Here is a 25,177-nt window from a genome sequence, read left to right as displayed (position 1 = left end):
GAAAAATATTCTATTTAAAAAACTCAAAATATATAATTAATATTCTTCTTTAATATATACGGATTACTTTGCAATAAATATCATCACAAGGAAGTCAAATTAGGATAATACTAGTCACAGAATGAGAAACGCAATAAATTATTTACGGTGTATTTTAAGGTATTTATAGTATCATTATTATTTAATTTGAGACATAACTTCTAGTTTCAGTTTACGATAGCGTTTCAAGACCGACTGTGTCGCGGCGCGTAGTTTATAAAACTAAAAATATTTTATTCAAGGTTCATATATAAACTAATATTATACCAAGCTCTAACCTCGACCATAATTAACGCCCTTTTACTTATTTCTATGATTACACTTCTTGCGGTCTAGTTCAAATTATTATTCAAAATAATTAAAATAAAGTGTGAACTTTATTTCAATTTTTTGTTTTTATGAATGCCATACATTTATCCATAACAGCAAAATAAAACTGACAAAGATTGTTATTGGTCGTCTAAGCTGAAGAGAAAATAAAGGTACAAATTTTTAGACTTTAAAATTTTTTTGCGCAAAGTACGTTTTTACTGACGTTGCCGAGTTAATTTTAAGCGAGGAATCATCCTCTTCTCGTATCACGAATTACATTTCACTCTGCATTTTAACGTACTCCGCCACACAATCCACAGCAGCTGCATCGTGTCTTTCTCGCAGGCGGATCTCTTCAAACACACTTCTCTGGCAATCTCGTCGCCATTTCCGGGGCTTCACGTGCCCTAGTGCTTATGCGCGCGACAATGAATCTGTATTAAAGCGGAGCTAAAATTAGCGATTCGAATTAGTGATTCTCCGACAAGGAGCGCAAGATAGCTATCAACGGGTGCGAATAGAGGAGCAAGATTCCCGTGCATTCTCAATTTAATTACTTCTTAAAGACTGAATTCGATTGGCGCGTTCACCAGTTCTGAGTTTCTGAGGTACAAAGGACATGTGAATCGATGAGGAAGCGAGCGCGTTAGTTTCGAAATTCGTTTAACCGATCCGTTTACTCGATTTCGTTAAATTCGTTTAGTTGATGCACGCCCTCCAAGAGTTCGAGTTAGACCGATTAACGGCGCATTGGGTCAAAGTACAACACCGTTGCTGAAGAAAAAAAAAAATTTCAGCTTACCACCGAGCGTGCAAAAACGACGAGCGAAATCGCGACTTTGTTTATTATCGACAATTCCGTGTGTAGTACGAGAAACGCGGAACGTAGTATCGCTACTTCGGAATTCATAAATTGGATCGGCATTTGACAATAAGTCGCATAAGGACACATGCGATCGTGTTAGATTTCAATGGGAGCTAGAGAGAGAGAGAGAGAGAGAGAGAGAGACAAGGGGTTAATTTAACCCTCTTTGAGGAGGGAGGGGAGAGAGGAGACCGGCGAAATGGCGGACATGTGCGAAGTCAGGGGTGATGCACCGGTGTAACGGATGTATGCTAATGGAGATCTCGGGAGACGTCTAACATCCACCGGCCTGAATTGCCTATATGTAAACGACTACGTTTCCATGTTTATGGATCTTGGCCAAATATACGTTTAATAAACGGTGAAACTTAGCTGGGCACCGAATCGCCGGAGCTCGAAATTTATTGCCGGCACATGCATAAGCCGGTATTAACGCGGTGATAAGTTTGGGATATGCATATCGGGACGGAGATAGTAGCACGTTTATCGGGGCTAGAGTGCATTATTTCCAACAGATCGCGGCGCAATCTGCAACAGGGCAGATTGTCTCCAAATTTGTCGAAAGACGAACGACCGTTCCCTGAAGATTAACCGACTTTCGCTCGTATTCGCGTTTATGAAAAGGTCAATTCCAAGAGTTACAAGGGAAACCATTGAAAATAGGAGCAGTCGATTCTGGAAGGATATGCGTGCATCGAGAATAAAGTGTGTGAAATGTTAAAGTACAGCGGAAAAGTACGACGGTACTCGTAAATGTTTATACAGGTGGTACACATACGCGCATGGCGTATGGCACGACGGAGGTGTAGAAAGCCGAGCGAAGCTCGCTAAAAATCGCTGATCCATGTAACTACGGTGATACTACGTGCTGAAAATGTGTCGCAGCTCCTAAAGATCCGAGTGCATGTGCATCGAATTTTTGAAGACCTTCGAATGACGACTGCAATAATTCGGGATATGGTGCAGTCGCGCTAGTTCGAAAACAGAAGCGAAATAACGACACAAGACCGATTACGGGTATTATTCGCTATCGAAGTTGGTAATTATTTCTATGAAACTCCATCAAGTGATATTTTGACTGAAGAAAAGCACTAATGCGCCTCTCTCTCTCTCTCTCTCTCTCTCTTAATGCGAAAAAAATATATTAAAAATTTCTCAAGATAAATATCATTCTTTATTCTATATTATCGATGTCATAAGCGCAGTTTTCTTCTATTCATCAATGTCTATTAGCGATGGCTGTTAAGCTGTTTTTATTTTGCACGGTTTTTATCGAAAATTAGTAAAACGTCGATTTAATATTCATTAAAGGAAGATTTATAGAAGATTTTTCTCGGTAGTTTCGTTTCTTTGGCACATGGCCAATTTCAACGAGCTCTCTCAAGACGGATAACATCCGTTCAACTCCTTTCAACCGTTATCCGTCGACAATTATTGAATCGCTTCTACTTGTAATAAACCGTTAATAATTAATAGATCATCAATCTATCGCTCGCAAACAAGGACTTCGGCAAGGCGCTTGCTAAAATCGAACACACGGCACATAATGCAATGTAGGGGCTTAGAATGCAACTAGGACAGCTTCTTATATAAGATCGATCGTCTCTTACAGCTTCTCAACGCCACATGAAATATACCCGTATCAATTATTATCAAATTATTATTGTTCTTGCAAACCAAAGCGTTCAACATCCATGCGAACTTGTCCCTTACGAAAATTTAATATTAATCTGGCTCGTGTCAATTTTAAATCCAATCTCTCTCAATTGCTCTATAAATTACATAGATGTATATAGGGAAGAGTTGTTGAATATGTACCGATCTTCTAAATCGTGCCTTTTTGATATTTTACATTTTTACTTAATATAAGTAATATCACAGTGACAAAAACGTATGAAGTAAATGAGAAATAAATAATAAGACAAAAATTTTATGTGTGCTAACAATATCTACTTCAAAAAATATATCAGGCGTAACCGATGTTTATTTATTGATAAATTTATATAGCTGATAATAACGTAACTACGTAATTTTATACTAAATATTTATATTTTCATAAAAGAAAGTTCATTATAGAATATTTTTTCCCAACTAAAGTAATATTTTTCAGAATAAATTTTTTTACAGGTTTTAAGCGCTAATAGCACCGTTATTAAATTTGACAAAAAATTAATTTGAGGTATTATTTTTAGTTTTAGTTTGCAATTACATTTTAAATTTTAAGTCTAACAATCATATCATACAGTTTATAGAACTACAAAATATATTTAATAATTGATATAAAAATATTATTAAACACTAAAAACAAGTTTCGATTAAGAAAATAATTATCAAGCAAAAATGATATTTTTATAAAATCTATCAATGTTTACGAAGCTGAAGCCAACAGCCAGACTTGGCAGCCGAACGCTGGAACCCAGATTTTTTACTACTTTATTAGGAACACATCTAGGCAAGACGTAAAAAAAGTTTCAACGTTTGGCCACCTTTTGTTTATTAATTGTAGATGAATAATTGAAGCCTTATACCTGTTTTTCGAAATGTCAACTTTTTTGAAAATTCAAAAGCTTGCCTAATGAATTAGTAAAGAATCCGCGTTTGACCACCCTTTAAATTTAAAAAAAAAATGACATTTCGAAAAACGGGTATAAGGCCTCAATTATTCATCTATAATTAATAAACAAAAGGTGGCCAAACGCTGAAACTTTTATTACATCTTGCCTGGATGTGTTCCTAATGAATTAGTAAAAAATCCGTGTTTGTCACTCTTTGAATTTTCAAAAAAAAATTGATATCAAAAAACGAGTGTAAGGCCTCAATTATTCATCTATAATTAATAAACAAAAGGTTGCCAAACGCTGAAACTTTTATTACATTTTGCCTGGATGTTCCTAATAAATTAGTAATAAATCTGGGTTCTAGCGTTCGGCTGCGAAATCCGACTGCTGGCTTCAGCTTCGTTCAATGTTTCTAAATCGTGCTTCTACAAATTTTATCACAATAAATATATTATTTAATGTAAGATTAATGTATCATAAAAATAAAACTAATAATTGATATGAATAAAAATATATCAATTATAAAAATAAATTCAAGCCAATTTTATCTCGTTGTCTTCATCTTTTCACCGTTACTTATTTATTAATTATTATATATTTGGTCATTTTCTTCAATAAATTATTAATAAAATTAATTAGTAATTCCTATTCTTAATTACTTCGATTAAAAAATTTGATACTTTTAAAAGTGATGCGATTTAAAAAATTCATGGATACCTAAATCGTATTTTTTGTAGTATACAGTAAAACTTATGTTAAATATGTTATTGTTAAAAGATTAAACATTATTGTAATTAATGTAATTGATACCTCAATATTACTGCAATTTTTAACGTTTATTTGTATATTAAATGGGAAATATAACTTAAATGTGGTACGCACTCTTCCCTATGTATACAAGCGCCAACTTAGCATTTAAATTACTTTCTTTATATTTAAACATACATATATTGTCATAGCTATTCAAACTATAAATGTTGCAAATTATCAATTAAAAACGTAAATGGAGACTTTCGTCATTTGCAGCCGCGAACATTGTCCGAGAATCGATATTATATTCCGTTACCGCAATAAAATAATTACATACGGAACAAGGGTCAAGATGAGAGTACTAGATTATTAACAATTTAACACGGGTAGTTGCCGCTAAAGCCACCGGGGCGGGACGATCATAAAATCCTAAACGACCTAAACCGAGCCCTCGAATGTAATCGCGCTTTTAATAAGGTGCTCTCGCTATTTTTAAACGTTTGCGAGTATTAGCATATCCCAGCGCATTTGCATCGCATTTGCATTTTATCCGTGCCGCGGCAAGAATCACGATTACGTACTGACTTACAAAATTATTACTGCATTTCAAAATGTGAATGTACAGTGATACCTTTAGCTCGACTGTTACTATAAAGCACTCGTCTTTCCGATCTTTCCCTTTTGTTTCTCCCCTTAATTAATAATAAGCATAAAAAAAATCAAAGGTCGTCGCCATTTGCGAAAGCATCCATCAATAATTTAATTCATTGTTATAGAAGTAGATCAACGTGAGATATTTATTATTTAGCAAATATCAACATTGTTAATACACTTTCTAAAATGAATTTGACGCATGAGGGTTGTTAGAAACTACAATACATGTTATGTATGGCAATACTTGCCGAACCTCAGTGTGCGTACACCGTGCAAAATTATTAAACTCCAATATTCGACCTCATTATTTCAAATATATATCAGAGATTGCAAAGGGAAATTATTCGAATATATTTCTAGCATACTTTCGATAATTGTTCTAAAACATTTTTCAATGTAAAATTTAATAAAATCCATAACAAAGAGCGCAAATTAGAATCGGAAAATGCATAAATTCAATATTCATTTTCTGTTATATCTTCTGTCATAGTTACTTTTCATATTTAGTGAATAAGACTTGCCTCCTAATTCAAAAATTTCTTTTTCTTAAAATAATAGATAAAATTCAATTGGTGAATATTTTTAATCGTTAAAGAAATCATTCGTCAGTAGGATTTGAATGGATCGAAAGGTGACAGCAGTATTTTCTTAAAAATTTATAAAATTCAAAAAATTCATATGCATGTACCGTAATCTAACGTGAAATTGAACATCAGCAAACAATGAAGGACAAAATGTGAAATAATTCCAGCCTAATACAACCTTGGAAATGAACTATCATTAATTTACGACAGATGCAATATTTAGCATTAAAGGCATTGAGATGGCCCTGTCAAAGATTCAGTCTCCAATCAGTGGGCAAATCACACGGAATACGATCATGCGGCAAATGAAAATTTGACAACAATGTGAAATTACTACGCAAATGCAAGAAGATGGAGGTAACTGGTGAAAATTGCCGCGCAAATAAATTTCTGTGCGACAAGCGGGTTTATGCAAATTCGCTGTATTATAAATTAAACTGTTCTGAATATACTTTTTACTTAATACTTAATACACCGAGATAATTGCATTAATTCTTAATTACAGTAAAAAAAATGTAGCAATACATATGTAATAATTAAACTTTAGATTATCCACACACACACACACACACACACACATATATCTGTCAGCCATGTCAAAGAAAAAAGTAAGAAAATAAAAGGACAAATCTTATCGAACAAAAATGTGACCGTTAAAAATTATTTTCTCCTTCCTCGCAGCGACGGAAAATATGATAACGGAAAATGTTATAAAACGCGCACAAAAGGTATTATGGCAGCGACGCGACTTGGGTGGATATCGATTGAATCTTCGGGTCGTTCTCCATGCCCATCGCGCGCGCAAAAAAAAAGAGGAAACTCGCAACATTATTGTCCGTTATTATGTGCCTCTTGCATCCTTGCGGACGATGGTTTTTAGACAACGGCCCGCTGTCATTCGTCCGACAGCTGTCGAAAAAATTCAATGAACCAGAATTCGGCTAATGGATTCGCGCTGTTGGTTGACCCGAGGATTCGAATGCATCCGAAGAGATGCGCGCGGATCCGCGCGTCAAAGGATGATCGCGGATGTGATTACATGAAGGGCGTGGGAAAGAGAGCGGCGGGTGGCGAACGAGGGAGGAGGATGGTAGCGAAACGAGCAGGTTCCCGGTCGCCTATAGCCGCTGGAAAGGTCGACCTGGCACAGAGTTTGCGCTCGGGAAGGGTTGGTCGGTCGGTCGGTCGGTCGGGACGGGTGCATGCGCCGACTTTATGATGTTTTTTGATGCGGCAGCACGGCCGGCGCGCGTTACGGGAAGAGATGGAGCGGAAATGAACTCGGGAGAGTGCGAGCTTTCTATCCGCTTTTCAGACTACGGGTTACGGAAACGAGCACAGAAGCGTCTCGTCTCGTGCGTGTTCCCTAACACCGCGAGAGGATGTACGCGTATAATATTTTCGTGTAGAATATCGCTGCGTTATAAATCAGTCGAGTTCATTCCGTCTCGCTGATCGCCGTTGGCAGTTGCGTTTACACGACCTGCTTCGCCTCTTTATAAACAAATAAGACAGAATTATGTCACCGAACGCGAAAATTTTAATAACTTAGCACACCGATGATAACTGTGAACATTATTTCATAATTACTTTGTGTATGGAGAACGAGATCGTAAAATATTTTTACTTGTTTTAAAAATATTTAAACTTATTAAAATGTATGTATGCGAGTACATAAATTACAGCAGATATTTTAAATATGTTTTTAATAAGATATTAATAAAACTTTAGATCCAATTTTAACATAAAATTAATATGAGCTCGTATATACATTAATAATTATATTAATTGCACAGAACAAAAAGTTTTATATTTATATTAAAACCGGTCGTTGTAAAAGTTTTCGTGTTGCATTTTTAATATATTTAAGCATTAATTTAACATTATGACATTTTATTTGAACATTTAGTGTTAAATTAATATTCAATATTTCTTAGTCTTAAAATAACATAATTAAATGATAAATAATCAAACAATAATAAAAATAATACAGTTTGAAACATACCTAAAATAAATAAGTAAACGTGTTAACGTATTAAAAATTATTTTGCTGAAGAAATATATTTCCGCGGTCTCTGTTTCCAAATCGTATCAAAGTATCACACTTTAATGTTAATTGTTGAGAAATATTTATATTATTTTCTAACACATTCATTTTATAATGAAATTAACCTAAATGAGTGAATTATTTTGAACATACAATATAAATTAAATTTAAGAAATTTTATATATAAAAACGAATACGCTATTAACGTAATATACGTGAACAAGAAAAAAATATCGAAATAACTTAAATGCATTTCAATACATAAAATATACAGTTGAATAAAATGCAATGAACCAGAAATAAATGATCAGCGCCTCAACGATGCTATTCATAATGCTTCAAAAATACTCGGATACTGTCAATTCCATCTGGTAAAAAGTGTCGTTGAAAAAGTTTGCATATAGCATGATTTTGCTGTGTTGAATCGTGCTTTCACCCGGGCAACCTTTTGCCACCGTGAACGGCGTGAAAAACGTTCCTATTCCTAAACGGGAGACGATCTGACGCTCCGTTAAAATGCTTAAAACGCGTTAAAAACTCGCTTTCCGAGCCTTTACTGGCCCATTTGCGACGCAATATTGCCGTTCGCGTGCGCGCGTAGGGAATAAAGTAAATATTGAAATCGCACGTTCACTGTCGTCCGGCGTCCTGGCGATCACGGACTCAGTTGAATTCTTTTGAGCGCGCGCATCTGACAAATCCCCGAAAATCCGATTTTCCTCGACGAGCGGCCTAGCGAACAGGCGCATCGAAAATTCGATTTTGTAAGCTTTCACGTAATATCGCGCTCAAGCTCCGCGCGCGACTCGAGAACAGTCACACAGCCGCGGAATATGACGCTTAATGTAACTCCATATACCCCGGCGGAACGACCAAACTTTCCGAGGGACATAAATTCGCGGCGCGACTTCAAGACGTTCATAAACGCCTCGCTACGTTTCGTACGATTTACGAATGTCCTAATGAATTTATTAACGTAAAGTTTAAGCGGCTACGGAAGGATGTATGGAATTCAGTCGCGCGAGCTTAAGGATATTTCTCGGCTCTAAATACCAACTAGCAGTTATTGAAATTTAAAAACTGCAGACCTCTTAAATTTATTCTTTCTTCTGTAATTAATGACCAAAAATTTGATTGTGAATGCTCGAATGTTGGTTCCGAAGCTAGCTGCAAAAAACAAAATAATAAAAAATTTCGTTTACTTTATAATAATGACTTATGCGGCGAAAATAATTCTATTTTACTGTAGTTTTAAATAAATAATTATTGAACGAGTAAAATAGATTAAAATAAACTTTTGCATGAATATTTAGTAGAAATTATTTATTAGTATACATAAAAAAATTTTATTTAATTCGTAATGCTACCTTCTCATCAAATTTGCAAATAAGTAAAGTGTAAAATGCTATAAAAATTTTACATTAGAATCAAGTAAAAAAAATTTGAATAACGTTTAAAATAAAAGCAATGAAAGAACTATGTTCAAATGTTTTACACAGATACTCAAACATAATAATAGAATAATCTATAAAATTGAAAATTTTTTAGTAATAATTGGAAATGTGACATGTTTGAGATGTGACCTACATTATTAAATATTTCTTCATTTTCATTACTTTTTACGCGATTCAATTTGAAACGATTCAGATACATCAAATATTTTCAATAGCAAGTTCATTGACTCTGTAATAAAACATCGATAATAAAATATCGCAACTCCGAATGTTAATAATTAGGAACGATGATATTACATGGAAGCGATCATGAAAGCAAAATTTTGCGATAAAATATTAGTATATTTTTATAAATTAAATATGTATAGAAAAAAAATTCTTCAATGTACCAAATCAGCACTCTCCGAGATAGCTCAGCAAACCGCTTTGACATCAAAACGTCGAAAGACTCATTCAGAAAAGAAGGGCATTTTACTTTAGACTGACTACAAGGCGATCACGTTTCGTAGCTAACTACGTTGCTACTGTAGAAAGGATTGAAAGGATTAGATAAAAGGCTTGGCATATCCATTGCGCAAACTAACAAATTTTTTGCTTCGACTCTTTCTCAGGAATTTTCTTTATCTATTTTATATAATAGAGGAAGATGGCCAATACATACCACTTCGTGTTTTACTTGTAATTCTTAAACAAAAACTAAAAATAAATCTTTGGAAGCATAAATACAAACTAGAGAGTGTCTCCTACCAAAAGTAATTTTCATATTCTTTTAAATTTTGTAATAATTAAGTTTTTCGTAGAATAAATAAAAATAAGTGTTTGACCAAATAAATTCTAAAACCGATATAGTAAGCAGCAATGCAAATTTTTCTTCTTTTTTTCATTCACATGAATCATCTACAAAAATACTTACAAGTTATTGTACATGAGAAATTTTTCACTTCGATGTAAAACAATTTTCGTCAATTCATACAAATATTTTATGCTGTTCACTTTGATGCAAAACGATTTTCGATTTATATAAGCTTATGCTGTTCTGCAAGACGCAATATGAAACATAATAGTATATATAAAGATTAGATTAATTTAGCAACTTAATAGATGAATCTCATGTGACACCTTTTTTATCCTATAACCATTTTATATTCTATTTATAAATAAACCAGTTTACGTTACACTCCAATTTTGCGTTTACAATAGCATTAAAAATAATGAAAAAAAATGTAAAACAATCTTAAAACGCTGCAAATATGTAAAATGATCTAATATGAATAGCGTACACCCTGTCGTTTAACCTGCTCAATTTGTACAAAAAAATTCGTAACAATATTATTTACGCATTTGAAGAATTTGTTGTTAGCAGATTTTAGATAAAAACCAACCACGGATATAAGAATTACATCTTCTTTAATTATCTGAGCATCATATTTTTATTAGTATTAATAAAATACAATGTTTATTTTCGAGAAATAAAAGTGCCATTTTAAGGAACTCATGTCAGTATTAGCGATTTTCTACTATTTAATTATATAAAGTTTCTGTTCGCGAAACAGAATTTTCCATTAAGACAATGAAAACGGCGAATCTATTACTACTAAATTCACAAAAACATTCATTTGCAATGCGACTCAGCTAGAAAGTCGAGCTAAAACCGACTGCATGATGCAGATTATATGTACGTTGAAATGTAACAGTACGCGAGCGACAAAAGATTAGTTCCTGACATTCAGAATGTTGTGAGAAAACGGACGGGACGATATCGAGTGATTGAAAGGGGCGTAAGGCGAAAATACGCGCAAGGAATCGGGCTCGGCGACGTGCCCGACGCGGCGTCCGATCTCAAAGTGGACGTTAATTGAAAAAAAATATATACATTTCGACGGTCTCGCTATGCGTAGCGGCCGGTCGTTAGAAAGTATCACCCGGCTTCCGTCCCGCGGATTACGAGGCGAAGTCGCGAAAAATAAATGACGCCGAGTAGCGAGCAAGCACGTTCCATCCCCATCTCTCTCTTTCTCTCTCGCTTTCGCCTCCCCTTTGTCTGGGGCATAATTGCGATAAATCCGCGCGCTCCAGCCGTGCGCCCGCGGATGCGGGTCATGCTGATAAATTGCGTCGCGCGTTCGAGGCGACGAGAAAAGCGCAGCGCGAACGACGGAAAAATTGCTCGCGGTCGTCGCGCGTGAGAGATGGAGCAAACGCGCGAGTCGAGAGGTATAAGAAATATCTCGGTTTCTGATATTATATACGGAAACGGACGCGCTTCGGCGGTAACGACCAGACATCGCGAAAAAAGCGCCCGTTAGCCGGATAGCTGGCGGCGCGGTCTCCCAGCCCAAGTAATAATGTTCGAGCTTGTCTCGAGGATCATGCTTTTTCGAGGATAGATGCCGGAGGAATTCACCGACGCCCGGATATCTGTCATCTGTAACGTGTCGCGAAAGCGGACGGTAGAAAAGCGGACGGTAGACTATTGCTCATATAGATGCCTCTAAGTGCTGCGTATTTTTCGTCATACTTTATGGAAAACGTACTGGCAAAATGGTAATACTCGATGCACTGCGCTGAGAGAAAAGTGTTTGGTATTTGTGACCATAACTGCGTGGTAAAATAATTATGACGGAGAGCTCCATTTTTATAATTATTACTGCAATAATGTTAATGATAATAATACCTTGTGTTTAAATTTTACTAACAGTGAAAAATTTTACTATGGATTTATTACAGAATTTGTAATAAATGTAATTGCGCGCTAAAAAAGAAATTTGTATTTTCTAATAAATATTTTTTAACATCATTTCCTTGATTAAAAAAATATTTTCTAGTTTAAAGATAAATTATATTGTGTACTAATAATTATTTAAGGAAAATGATTTGATAGAAAAAAACTTTTTTTCAGTGCAATTATAGAGCACAACTATTTTTATAAATGACTATAAATCATAGTTAAATTATGACAATTGCAATCATTTTTTTCTCTCAGTATGCGGCATATATAAACAGTCAAATCTTATCTTTTTGATCGACATAAACTCTTTACACACGATTCGATACAAATAAACTAGTATACTTCCTTTCCTTGAAAAATTAAAAACACTGCAATTAGTCACATCTATACACAATTATTTTTTTTTAATAAACAACCATGTAAATACCTTCTAAAAATGTTAAAGTATACGTAATATTAGGAAGAATATTTTTTAAACAAGGAAAATTAATTCTGAAGTGTCGCGGCTCGCATGTGTAAAAAAAACAAGAGAGAACAGTTAGGCATAAAACGTAAATATGACGGGAGAGAAAAAATAATTTTCCTTGTATATTTTTCATATTTTAGATAAAATTTCAACGAAATAAAAATAAACTAAATTTTTTACTAATTATCTAATAAAAATGTAATTTTTGAGTAAAATCATAATGCATAACGAAAGGAAGATAACGTATCTACATATTGACTACAAAAATAAGTCTTCATTAGCGCCATTTGTATAACTGGCGACATTATCGAGAGAATCAACGATATGAAAATGTATTCGGCATGCAAATCAGAAAAAGCCGAGCCATTCGTTAGGAGCAAACAAAGCAGAAGAAAGGCTAATATATGGAGCATCGAAAATAGTTCCACATTCTACCGGGTTATAAATATCGCAAGAGACAAAATTTAGCTGACATCTAACCTACTTTACGAAACACCTTGAAAAACACGGAATCGCGCAGAAATGTGCGCGATAAATAACCTTCTGATTCCCTACCACCTAACGACGACACCGCCCGGTGTCGCGCCGCGGTTTAAGGGACGTTTTTCTCCCCCTATATGTTCTCCGCGCGCACAATTCCAATGAGTTCGCTACTCCGCCCGCCTCTTTCACCCTCCTGCCCCTCATCCCCACTGTTTATCACTCTGTGCTCCTGACGGATAATCTTCTTATCTCGCTGCCCCCTCTCGCGTGCTCTTACACCCCCGTGTCCTTTCATCGTACGCGCAACCAACTCCACCCCAGCCCGGGGAGTCTCGGAGTCGCCGCGCGCCGTGCAACAGACGCTGCGCGATCGTTTCAACCCCGGGGAAACTGCCATTGAAAGTTAGCGCTCGGCAATAAGGAGAAAACAAGGAGAAGGACGTGTAACGATCCGCCGGTAGAGAAAATGAGCGGTGTATCCCGCCACCGCGCTCTCGGAAGTTCCAGAATGATCAGCGCTGAGTAGAGGGGACTTTCCATGGGAATAGGGTACATTGTCCAACAATCCGGGCCTCCTTTTGCTACTGATCGATGAACAAAGCGTCGCGCTCTCGCTTCTTTAATCCTTTAATCGGTCTATTCTTCTCTTACTGATCTCAGTCAATTTAGTATTCTTTTTCTCGACGGTAGACAAGTTTACTCATTATTCTCGGTTCAAGAGGCGTCTTGTTAATACCACAAAACATTTTTTTAATACGCTGTGGCTAGTAGAAAAACGAATCAAACTTGCCAACTTTTATATACATATATCGATATTTTACAGAATAATTACTGTTATACAGAAATTATTTACTTAAAAAATTAACCTTTTCTTTTATTATTCTATCTCGTATTATATATTTCTTCCAACAGAGAATTTAAAGAATTCTCACTCTGTAAATCTAATAGTTTCAATATAAATATATCGATCATTCTAATAATTACGTTACAAATACTTTTTTACAATAGATTAAATTAAACGGCATGAATATTGACTAAAACGTAGAAGAGTGCTTGAAGCATCCATTTTCTCGATACAGTTATTGACTACGTAGTTCTTACTCTTTTACGACTGCTCTTAAGATACGTTGTCTGATAACTCAGTGTGCCTCACTACTTATCAGTAGATGTAAGATGCGCTTTCAGGAATTTTATGTCTGATAACGCGACATACTTTGCTCTTGATAGAGGTATAAAACACAAGTGATCGGCCGTCGCATTCCGCTATTTTTTTTCTGAGAAACATCTTTTTTTACCGTCGTACGAATAAACCGTAATACACTCTTTGCACGACTGAAGAAATAAAAATATCCGGAAGAACGTTTTGCTTATTGCATGAAGAATACTTTTTTTTTACAATGAACGTTCAAGAACACTGAGAGGAAAAATGGTTGAAATTACCATAATTTTAATATAATTCATTTTCAGCACCAGCTACATATTTATAGTTGTTTCATGCAAATTGTAACTATTAGTTATCATTATTATAATACGTAAATATTAAGCAAATGTCAGCAGTTATATTCACTGTAATTGTAATTGCTTTTACTACGAGGAAATATTTATTTAATTTTTGATATACATAGCATTTTATTTCATTAGATTATATTTGAAATTATCATAATTTATGTTAAATTAAATTCGATTTATGTTAAATTTTTTTTCTCATAAAACTATAAACCCAACGTTATTATTACTAACTTTATAACAGTAATAATTATAATAATTATAAAAAATGGAGCAATTAACTAGAATTATTTTACCATGCATTTATAGCCGCAGATATCAAATACTTTTCTTTCAACGAAATTTGAATAAAATCAATGAATCTCATCAATCTTATTTTGACCCCTTTATAATCCTTTTAAAGATATGATGAGATCCAATTTGAGACAAATCATTGGAAATATGATTTGTGCAAGTGGCTCTGAAATTTGCATAACGTGATGCTTCAACTTCAGTCAGAAATAACAAATGATATATCAATGGAGAGAGAAAATCGCGCTGTTTAAATATCTGCATGATCAAATTTTCCCTACCATCCGGAATGTTCCATTCTCATCAGATTTCTCGAGCTGGTTTTCGCACATTGACCGGACACATTAAATATGTACACGGCGTAAAAAATGTGTTTCCAATAAAGCTAAAGCACAGAATTGAACAAGGAGCGCAGGAATCACGGTCAGAATCAAATTAATTAACGCGGTAGCCACACTATGGTTTGCATTCGACAAACATCGTGAAATCGTTATCAAATTTCACGGAGTAACGGACATGTTGTAACGCACACCACAGTTCGCAAATGCATGCGAGAACGCACGCAAGAACGCATCCGCGCGCAAAATCCCCGCGTAGAGACGTGGCTTACATATCGACGCTTTGAAAATGTCGGTGGTTCATATTAAACGCGCGGCGTATCTACTCCAAACAATATCTCGCCGTTGGTATTTGATGACGGATGTTTTTGGGGCCAGGTATTGATGTTGATAGTTGTCAATGATTCGTCGGCAAATCGTACATGTATGTCTACGATATAAAGACGAAAAAAATATCTGTTGAAAAACCTGTGACTGTATAAAAGTCTATTTTTGAATCTGCAGAAGTGATCAACGGGTAATGTAATATTATTTAAAATAAACAGATGAGGTTGTTTTGTGAAATGATATATTCCAACGTAACTGAATACACGCTGTTTGTATTTGTAATACAAGCAGCGAACGTATAATATCACGTGTGTGTCTTTAATATTCTTTGTTATACAGCATTAAATAGAAGCGCGCTACATTTTCAAACAACGTCTTAAATTTCCAATAAACAAATGAGATATTTCGCATTACGTTAATATTTTGCCGGACAACGATATTTGATTTCAGTTACTTCAAAGCTACCAGCGATCTCCTTTGCGGTCAAATATCGAGTAATGTCGATATGGATTTCAAAACGGTATCGCACACGCGTGTGAAGATTTCCATACTTAAAATCATCGAGTATTATTCCCAATCGCGTACAAGGGATCGCGTGCATTCTATATTCCCAAAAAAGCGAATAATTATTTACGAACGTTTAGTTACTTTTTCTCACTTTCTCACTTCGCTACAAAATTAATGGTAAAATTAATTTGTACAAGAATGCTTTTGTTGAAATCTTTAAAAATTCAACTAAATATTGAACTGAAAAATAAACTTGTTGGACCATCAAAATAATTATGTAGGATGCTCAAGAATGATAATATTGCTGCGGGAAGTTCTAGCATTCTAGCGACCAGCTTAAATCCATACATAATTTTCTTAATAGGTCAGCATAATGACTTTCAGATCTGTAGCTGGCTAAATTTTTAGATATTTCAGCAAAACCGTTCTTTTCGTAGATAAGATACGTTGTGCGATGTCAATGACGTATGACTTTTCTTCTCCGAAAGTGAATTTTTCCATTCGGCGACCTACGAAGCAGCGCAACATCGAGTTGCTTCCGCGAGTTCGTAATGACGGCCGTAAAAAGAAGAAAAAAAGAGATAGAGTAGAGAGGAAAACTATCGTGCGAGCACGGACAACGCGCGTGTGTCGGCGAGAAGATATGAAGACGAGGTACGTGGGACGAGAGATATATATTTATTTTAACAATTTATAATCTCCCCGTTGTTGTATAATAAATATGTGCGCGTGTCGCAGTGCTCGTACTCGATCGCCCGGTACGTAAGGCCAAATAATAACTTTACTAAACTCAGCTGTTAATTACAGTCAAATTTATTTGCTCATCCGAGCGACCTGCTGTTTTGCCTGGAGACGTACGTGCGCCAATAACGACGTACCGATCGTGCATTGATGAATATTAGCCACGTTATAAGATCATTTTGCGTACGCATCGGGGATCCACGAAGCTCAAATTCTAAAATTCAAACTCTAGAGAGACAAAATCTTCGAGCTCAGCAGCTTCGATCATAAAAATACATTCCTCCATTCTTTTCTTATAGCAGATTTTTACAAATGCTCTTAACATTCGTCGTAAGGAAGAAACGAATAAATGCATGTACACTTTCATGTTTTATTCGACAAGTGCTATGGGGTAACAGTCTGCCATAAAAAAATGTGTCCATAAACCTACATGTACCTCCATAAATATTTGCCATCAAAATGACTGAAAAAGTCTATAATTTATAAAGATTTATTCCTTGGAAATAAGTAATAAATAAAAAAAAATAATGATTATTAAAGTATAATATTTTCTCTTTCTTTATCATGAAGCTCTCAAGTTTGATTGCTGGAAAATTTATATACAATTATGATTAAAAATGTTTCTAGTTTATTTAACAGTTACATCAATTAAATTGATAGATAAATCATTCGAGTAATGCCTAAACTCAACGTAAATTATTCACACGTAATAATATTACATTTGTATAAGAATATAAAAATAATGACGATTATAGTTAACGTATCTAGTACATTATGTTCCACTATTAATCCTTTTGTTTGTTTCGATCTCAATGGCTTTCAATGATTTATGCATTTTACGTTTTCGATTTTAAATAAATTATGAGCACAAATTGATGCCATGATTCATTTTAACAATGTTTAACATGCAACGAAATAAAATTCTGTTGCAAGAAACGTTAAATGAAATTGTTACAACCGTCATATGTGCACCGTTACACATTATTACGCGAATTCCTATAGCATGAAAACTGGTGAATATCCATTTTCTGCTGATACTATCGATTTCAATTTTTATCGATGTATCCCTAACTAAAAATAGAACACTATCGCAATCCGATTTAGGTATCCATGCCTGGAAATGAACATGACCAAATGACCCATTTTTAAAAAATAAATAAAATTTATTAAAAAAATGGTTCTGTGTGTATATGAATACTATCTTTTCATAGATTTAACATTGATAACATTTTTCATAGATAACATTAGCTATATTAACTTTCTACGTCGTTATTGGATTTGAACTACCTTACGGACTACATGAAATTGTTTTTATCTCGATATAAGGTATAATAAAACAATATAATAAACAGTAAAATGCATATAAATATATTAAGACAAAATGCAAAATAGATATTTTTATCAAATTGTTGTTTTGCAGTTCTTCTTTCCAATTATAGCATAACTATGACAACGGAGAGATCCTCTGTCTGATGAAATCATTGATATTACTACTGGCTGAGAAAGATGTACTGTAGGATAACAAGCAGTTTTTCAAAATAAATTTTTTAACATTTTACTAATAAATATTAAATATGAAAAAGATTTACACACCATTGTTTATAATTTTATATTATGCAAATGCAATTATATATTTAAAAAAATGTAAAATACAAGAACAAAATTAGATTTGTCATAATAATTACGTCGCTTCCTTACGTTGAAGTTTCACTTTCCATATATTTCATATTTATTACAGAAAATATGTAAACATTTTTTTATTGTAGTCTTTACTTTTTGTTCCGTTGAATTGGCGACCTAGCGAGATTGCACAAATCAATGCGAGAGAGTCCTTAGAGCAATCCAACAGTAACTGAATTCAATAATATTCCGAATAATTAACAGAGTTAATTTGTTAAGGAAATCAGAATCAACGCTTTCTTGAATCATGTGGTCGAGACTTCCAATGTAAATTTAATCCTTGCCTAATGAAAACCGTTACCTCTTTACATATTCTCTAATGATTCGCTGATTCTGCCTGAATACAACGTTCGCGATTTTTGCGGGATCGCGAGGAGTAATGGAACTCGGGAAGAAAAACGGAAACTGTAACATCGTACGATTAGAGACGCGGTGATGTTCCCTTGCAGCGGCAGAAAGAATGGTGAACGCACGTATGAAAGCGGGCAAAAGAAAGAGGGGGAAAAAAAGAAGTACCGCGCACCGTGATTGGCGAATGAGCCCCGGGCTACGAACAGACTACGTAGAACGTTTGCCAAATGCAACGGTAGAAGATATTTGAATTTCGTCGGCGCAAATCAACGAACCGACTGCCCCTATCGCTAGCCTCAGGCTTGATGGCTTATGTTATCCGTAAACAAATTCTATGGCATTGAATAAACCTAATGAAAACGTTTTAATCGCTGTAAATTCTTGCAGTGCGAAGAGAGTAACTAAATTCCCTGGGCGAAACTTCGTCCAACTTCGAGGATGTTTATAGATTTTTGCTGAGGTTTCCTTGCCCGCCAAATCTTTGAACGAAAATACATGGCTGCACTTTTTTATTCAATCGTATGTACGTATACATATTTGTTTTAAAAAAAAACTCGAATGGCTGGCAATTGCGTCTTTCTCACAATCAGTAGTAATATCAATAGTTTTATCAAGCAGCACATTTAAAGCGTCTCACAAGTATGTGTTTAAGACTTTTCATGATAAACCATGATTAATTTTCAGGTATTTAGCATAATAGCCTTTTAATCCTACGTTACTCCGTCGATGAATGTCAAATGTGTGCAGAACTGCAAAGCGGATTAAAGTTAGCTTACCTAATTTGCCAATAGCTCTGATTCAGCCGCTGCACCAATTTACCGCGCCCCTGCTAGCTTGTTGATTGATCAATCTGAAAATAAATCAAACTTTGCAAGTGCCTGTAAAACCAGCAGAATAGTTTTAGCTTTCAATTTGTGAATTGGTTCAAATAATATCAAAAAACAAAATTGCAAAAAGTGAACAGTTAGACTCTTTGAAAAAAAAAGGGTCAGTTAATATAAGCAAATAATACATTGTAGTTGTCAATTTATGCAATTAACGTAGAAATTTATAGTAATGCTAAAAAGTCGTTTTCAAGTTTCAGTCAACCATGATTCACGGCGTAGAAATCAAGATTTAAAAAAATTTTAATACTACCCATAAAAATATATCGCGTTTATCTTACATCGAAATAAAATTTTCCAAGATTATTCTAATCCATTCCGGTATAAAATAATCGTATCGTTCAAACTCGATATTTCAACTTTTCATTGAAATATCCGGTGTAATTTAGAATCGAAGTGCATCGCGCTGAAATGATAGAATAATATTAGCAGACAGCTTTTCATCCCTCGGCTTTGATGCGTCTGTTATGTCTCCTCCTCCCCTTCAATTTTTACTCTTGTCCTTTCTAACGCGCGGACAGCTGTCGTCTTTATAAACGCCAACGCCAGACTGACCGTCGCCGGAGCACTCGTCGAAGAAGTCGTTTGTATTCTTGCATTTTTCTACTCGTTACTCTTTGACATTTTCTGGACAGTGACAAAGGATGATGCAAAGGAGCGGACCGATAGGGCAGTAGGTGGAGAGGAAAATAAATAGCTCTCTAGATGATAGCAAAAGGCGAACTTGCAGTTACGTGAGATATTGTTTGAAAAAAGGTCCTGCGTTTCTTTGTAAATTAATTTTATTATAAAATGAATGAGTCAATCACAAACTATTACCTTGGGCATTAACTGTTATTTTTACAATACAATAATTATATAATTAATCTTAATATTACACGATATTATTTTAGGTTGGCGTGTTAATTACAAATTAATTAATTTTGGAAAGTTATATTTTCAATGCCGTTTGTATTCTTGCACTTTTCTACTCGTTACTCTCCGATATGTTCTGGGCAGTGATAAAGGAGCGGTGTGAAGTTAGCGACCAATTATATAAAAAACAAAAATGCTTACTACATATCGATTGCACTGCGTTTGTACTCGTTTGCACCACTTTTCTTTTCGTTTGTACCTCAAGGGGAAAATGTTATAAGAGAGTGAAAACATGGCCAGCGTCCAGCTAACAAATTTTTAAATTTCGTTTATGCCATTCAAAAGAGCATCGTTTGTACCCATTTATACCTCTTTTGTTTTCGTTTGTACCTGAAGGGTTCGAAAATACAGCGCTTTTCAGTTTTACGCTTTTCAATTTTTTTTATGTCCAAATCCCTTGGGGTACAAACGAAAATAAGGTAGTACAAACAGGTACAAACGAAGTACAATCGATCTGTATTAAGCATTTTTGTTTCTTATAAAGTTGGGCGTTAACTTCACACCGGTTGTTAAAGGATGATACAAAAGAGCCAATTTATAAAGAGGAAAATGAGTAGTTCTGGTAAATGATGAACTTGAAGCTGCATAAGTTACTAAAAATGTTCAGTGTTTTCCTTTTTAAATATTAATTAAATTTTGTTATATCTTTCAAATAAAATTATTAAGCACGTTTCCGAATCTTTTTCGAATCTTATAAACTAATTCAATTATAAAATTAATGGATCACATAATATTATCCTGGACATTAATGGTTACTTTTACATAGAATAATAACATAATTAATATTAATATTACATTACGTCATTGTAAGCTAGCGTGTTAATTATACATTAATTAACCTTGAGAATAAATATTATCGATACTTTCAGCAGACAAAACGTAATACACATCGCAGAATTTTCAATCATATTTCCAATTATTAATAAACAATATGAAACGAATTTATTTCAAACATGACAAACTTGAAACTCGTTTTATTTTCCCTCCTCGCTCACGGGAAAATAATATTTTATACTCCATGTAATAATTCACTGTGTTCTCTCTTTACCCGATTTCACTCTCGAGCTTTTTGATATTAAGATACGCTATCAATTTCCAGATTTCCATAAATCGCGCGTATAAAATAATATGTAACCATACGTCACAGCACGCAACGTGTTAAGCTCTTTACACGCGAGTTGTTCCCTGATCGACGTTGTCGTTGTCGTAAGTTCCATTATTTTCAGTTACGAACGCGGAGCGCCCTTGAACGGCGTCGGTGATAACGCGCGATCTCGTGAACGCATAAATACGCGCGCGCGCGCGCGCGTATGTGTGTGTGTATATGTAGGTGTAGGATCGTGTAAACGACGGCGACAAACGTTGCGTGCGGCATTGACAAATTGTTCTGTTTGGTGTCATTGAGCACGCGGGTCCGCGTCGCGAGTGCGGGCGGTCTTCTCTGTCTCCCCCTCGTCGAAATGACGGAGTCGCGTGGAAAACAGAGAGATTGGGGTGAAGAGGAAAGGGGTAGATCGCCGGGGTCGACTGCGGAACCGTACAATCCTCCCTCGCCGGCTTTCACGCGGTTTACTCTCCCGGATGTGGCGTATGAGGGCGTAGGCACGCGAGAAAATTGCAAACGGACTAAGATGGATCGGGCCCGAAACGACTTTATCGGGTGTATTCCATTGCGCGCGAAACGAGCAAAACGATCTGCCGCTTTCAGCTCGCAGATTTCGAGCGATTAGTACGCACTTAAGTCGTCGTAAATCAGTTACACCTTCGCGTTGCAAGTTTATCGATGTGTCTCCCGTTAATTATACGACTAATATCATTTTAATAACGTCCTGCTGTTCTATCTCGCGCCGCGTCTTTTCACCAAATCAGAGATCCATCTGCTTGTGCGAGTGTAACCAAATTATTTTATACAATTTTGAAAGCAGTAATAAAAACATTGCAAATCCAAGTGTGTCACCTAGTCACCTTCTTACGCATTTGCATTTTTAAAGCATTAAATTAAATTTATGCGTGTAATTTTTGTACTTGTTAAACGCTTAAACGTATCAATGTTAAATTACACGTCTAAGGACGTAAAAAAAATACACGCATAAATTTAATTTAATGCATAAAAAATACAAATGCATAAAAAGTAACTACACGTTTTACACACTTGAATTTGTAGTAAAGAGTTTGCACAAAAGTCTTAGTAGATGAAAAATGAGATAACTTATACACTAGTGCTAATTATAAATACATCGCGAAACTAATAATGTAATAAATGTACATGTCCTGCTCACAAATAACATGATTCAAATAATTTATAAAATCCATTTTTTAATTGTAGTATTATAATACTTAAAAAAGTGTAAACAATATTCTTTATAAAATGCCATTAGAATAATGAGAAAATTATGGCATCTTTTCAGGTTTTTTCAGGTTATCAGTTTTTGCATATACAAAAAATATCGATATTACTTTTTTAATAGATCCTCATCTTTTTTTTCTTTTCTCTGTCACACCTTGAATTTGAGCAAAAGATGGGGAATCAGTAAATTAACCTTTGCCGTCAGACAGAAGTTGCTGTTTGCGGAATCTATATTTGAATTTCGTATTTGCTTGCGCCCGATGTACAGCACAGCGATCCATTTAAGTCAGCCTACGGTAGGTTCATGTCAGATTCCCATCCCAATTCCTCTCTCGCCCTCTCTCTCTCTCCTCCTCCTCTTCCCTTACAAAAGTGCAAGCAGCAAGGAATATGTAAACAGCAACTAATTACGTCGTCTCTGATAATTTTATGCAGTCTTTTACATTCTACATGTAACGATCGGCGTTTTTTGCCTACGGCATAAATTGCACGAGTTTCCGGTTAAAGTAAATATTTATACATTATACTCGTAATATTTGCGCGATATTAATGTGCTACCTTCGATAAGCAGCCCATTACTATGTGTATTTTTGCAACATTAGATTTATGAGTTGCATGTGTATCTACATTTCTCGCCCCCTCTCCCCTCCCCCTTCTCTTTTCACTCTTTTTTAGTATTGTTTAGACAATATTAGACAATATAAACATTGAATTGTAGTATGATAATCATGATAATTCATAATAACTAGCAAATGTTTATCTGCGTATGTATTTGATGTAGTATCCAATATATAACACAGTTTTGAAAAGAATTGGCACGATACGATTGCCGTTATAAAACGGCTTATATCTTTAAAGAAAACAGCAGTAAAATATTGATTTTCATGAAATAATTAATCTTTTTATTTTTATACACAGTTACATGTTATAAAAATTAACATAAACGGATGTAATTACAAGAAAAAGTTAAAGAGAGACAAAATTATTCGCACAATTGTTAGATTGTGTATTTATGTCAATAACATCCAGTATCACGTCTTTTATTCCAAGAAGAGACTTGGAAAATCTTGATATTTATTCTTATTATCATTTAAATTAGTTTGTAACTGATTTGCAAGAAATAGTAATGACAGCTACGAAAAATCTTCACCTTCAAACGTATTACCTATTAATACTAAATGTGTTTTATCAAATGTAAAATATAAAATAAAAGTCTTTTTGTAGAAATAAGCAACTTGCTGCTATTTTCTTCAAAAATTATTTACTATTTTACAGCAACTGCACGCAGTCTCAATATTTTCGTTCAGCACTGCGCACGAAGTATCTCATATTCAACGAATCGCTTTTCATCTACGGATTACTTGGATAATTTGAGATAAACTCTCTCTTGGCGCTAACTCTCTAATCTAATCCCAAGAGAGATTACTATTTGTCACAAGCTTTCACATTTCTAGTTATGTATGTAAACGCAAGCAGGTAATATTTGTAATCAATTCTGGGATACTCGTTAAAACAGAAACAAATTAAAACTAAACAGAGAAATCAGGTCATAGTGTATTTGTTTGCACACTTCTACAAATTTGCCAGCCCAACTCCTCCATTTCGGCAATCGCCGATTAAGGACCATCAGTCTCCTCCTGACGTTCCAAGATAGACTTGAATTCGAATTAATGAAAGATGTCCCATACGTTGAAATCTGAATCAACCTGTGCACAACATATTTACGGCCACTCTATATTACGTATAATATATAATTAGGGTACGGAAATTCGTAAGGTTACGCGGCGAATCTTCCCACGCCGGTGGTACTTATGTACTAAGACGGTCCAGGGAGACCTATCGTAAAGCCATTTGCGCGCGCGATCGGAAATGGGAATTTCCGACTACCATATTTTCCAGTAGAGAAGAAGATATTATGGAATCCGCTGGTGATACGGAATCCCAAGGTATCGCTTCCACATTATACAGTGATTTAGAGATAATTTTAGCAGAATTATTAGGCGGAAGCAATTTATTAAGAATAGTTTCGTTAAATTGCTATTAGTTAAATTGCAATTGCTATTTTAACGATGCAACAGCTAAAGCACTGTTTCATAACTCTATTCTTTCTTTTACTCTCTCTCTCTCTCTCTCTCTCTCTCTCTCTCTCTCTCTCTCTCTTCTCTACAGCGCTTCAAATGAACGTAACGTTTCCAAAACCTTTTACACCGATTAACGTAATAATTAAAAGTCAAATAAAATATTCCGATCTCCTATACTCGTTAGATGTACGATCGCGGTTATTAACTTCTCTCTATCAATGAAGCCATTCGTGACGGGAGTGTTTACGAAGTACGTATCGTACACTCGA

The 25,177-nt window shown here is 34.9% G+C and overlaps 1 long non-coding RNA gene across 1 annotated transcript in view; it reads right to left on the bottom strand.

The window, feature by feature from the left end:
* Positions 1–18,257: 18,257 nt before the first annotated feature.
* Positions 18,258–25,177, bottom strand: part of LOC120357666 — a 58,931-nt gene continuing 52,011 nt past the window's right edge. Inside the window, exon 3 of the long non-coding RNA XR_005574682.1 lies at positions 18,258–19,531. This is a non-coding gene — a long non-coding RNA (uncharacterized LOC120357666). The remainder of the gene's footprint in view (positions 19,532–25,177) is intronic.

This window comes from Solenopsis invicta, chromosome 4 (genome assembly GCF_016802725.1).
Source record: "Solenopsis invicta isolate M01_SB chromosome 4, UNIL_Sinv_3.0, whole genome shotgun sequence".
Taxonomy (NCBI): domain Eukaryota; kingdom Metazoa; phylum Arthropoda; class Insecta; order Hymenoptera; family Formicidae; genus Solenopsis; species Solenopsis invicta.
The sequence above is the reverse complement of the archived record's forward strand: the minus strand, read 5'-3'. Positions and strand labels throughout refer to the sequence as shown.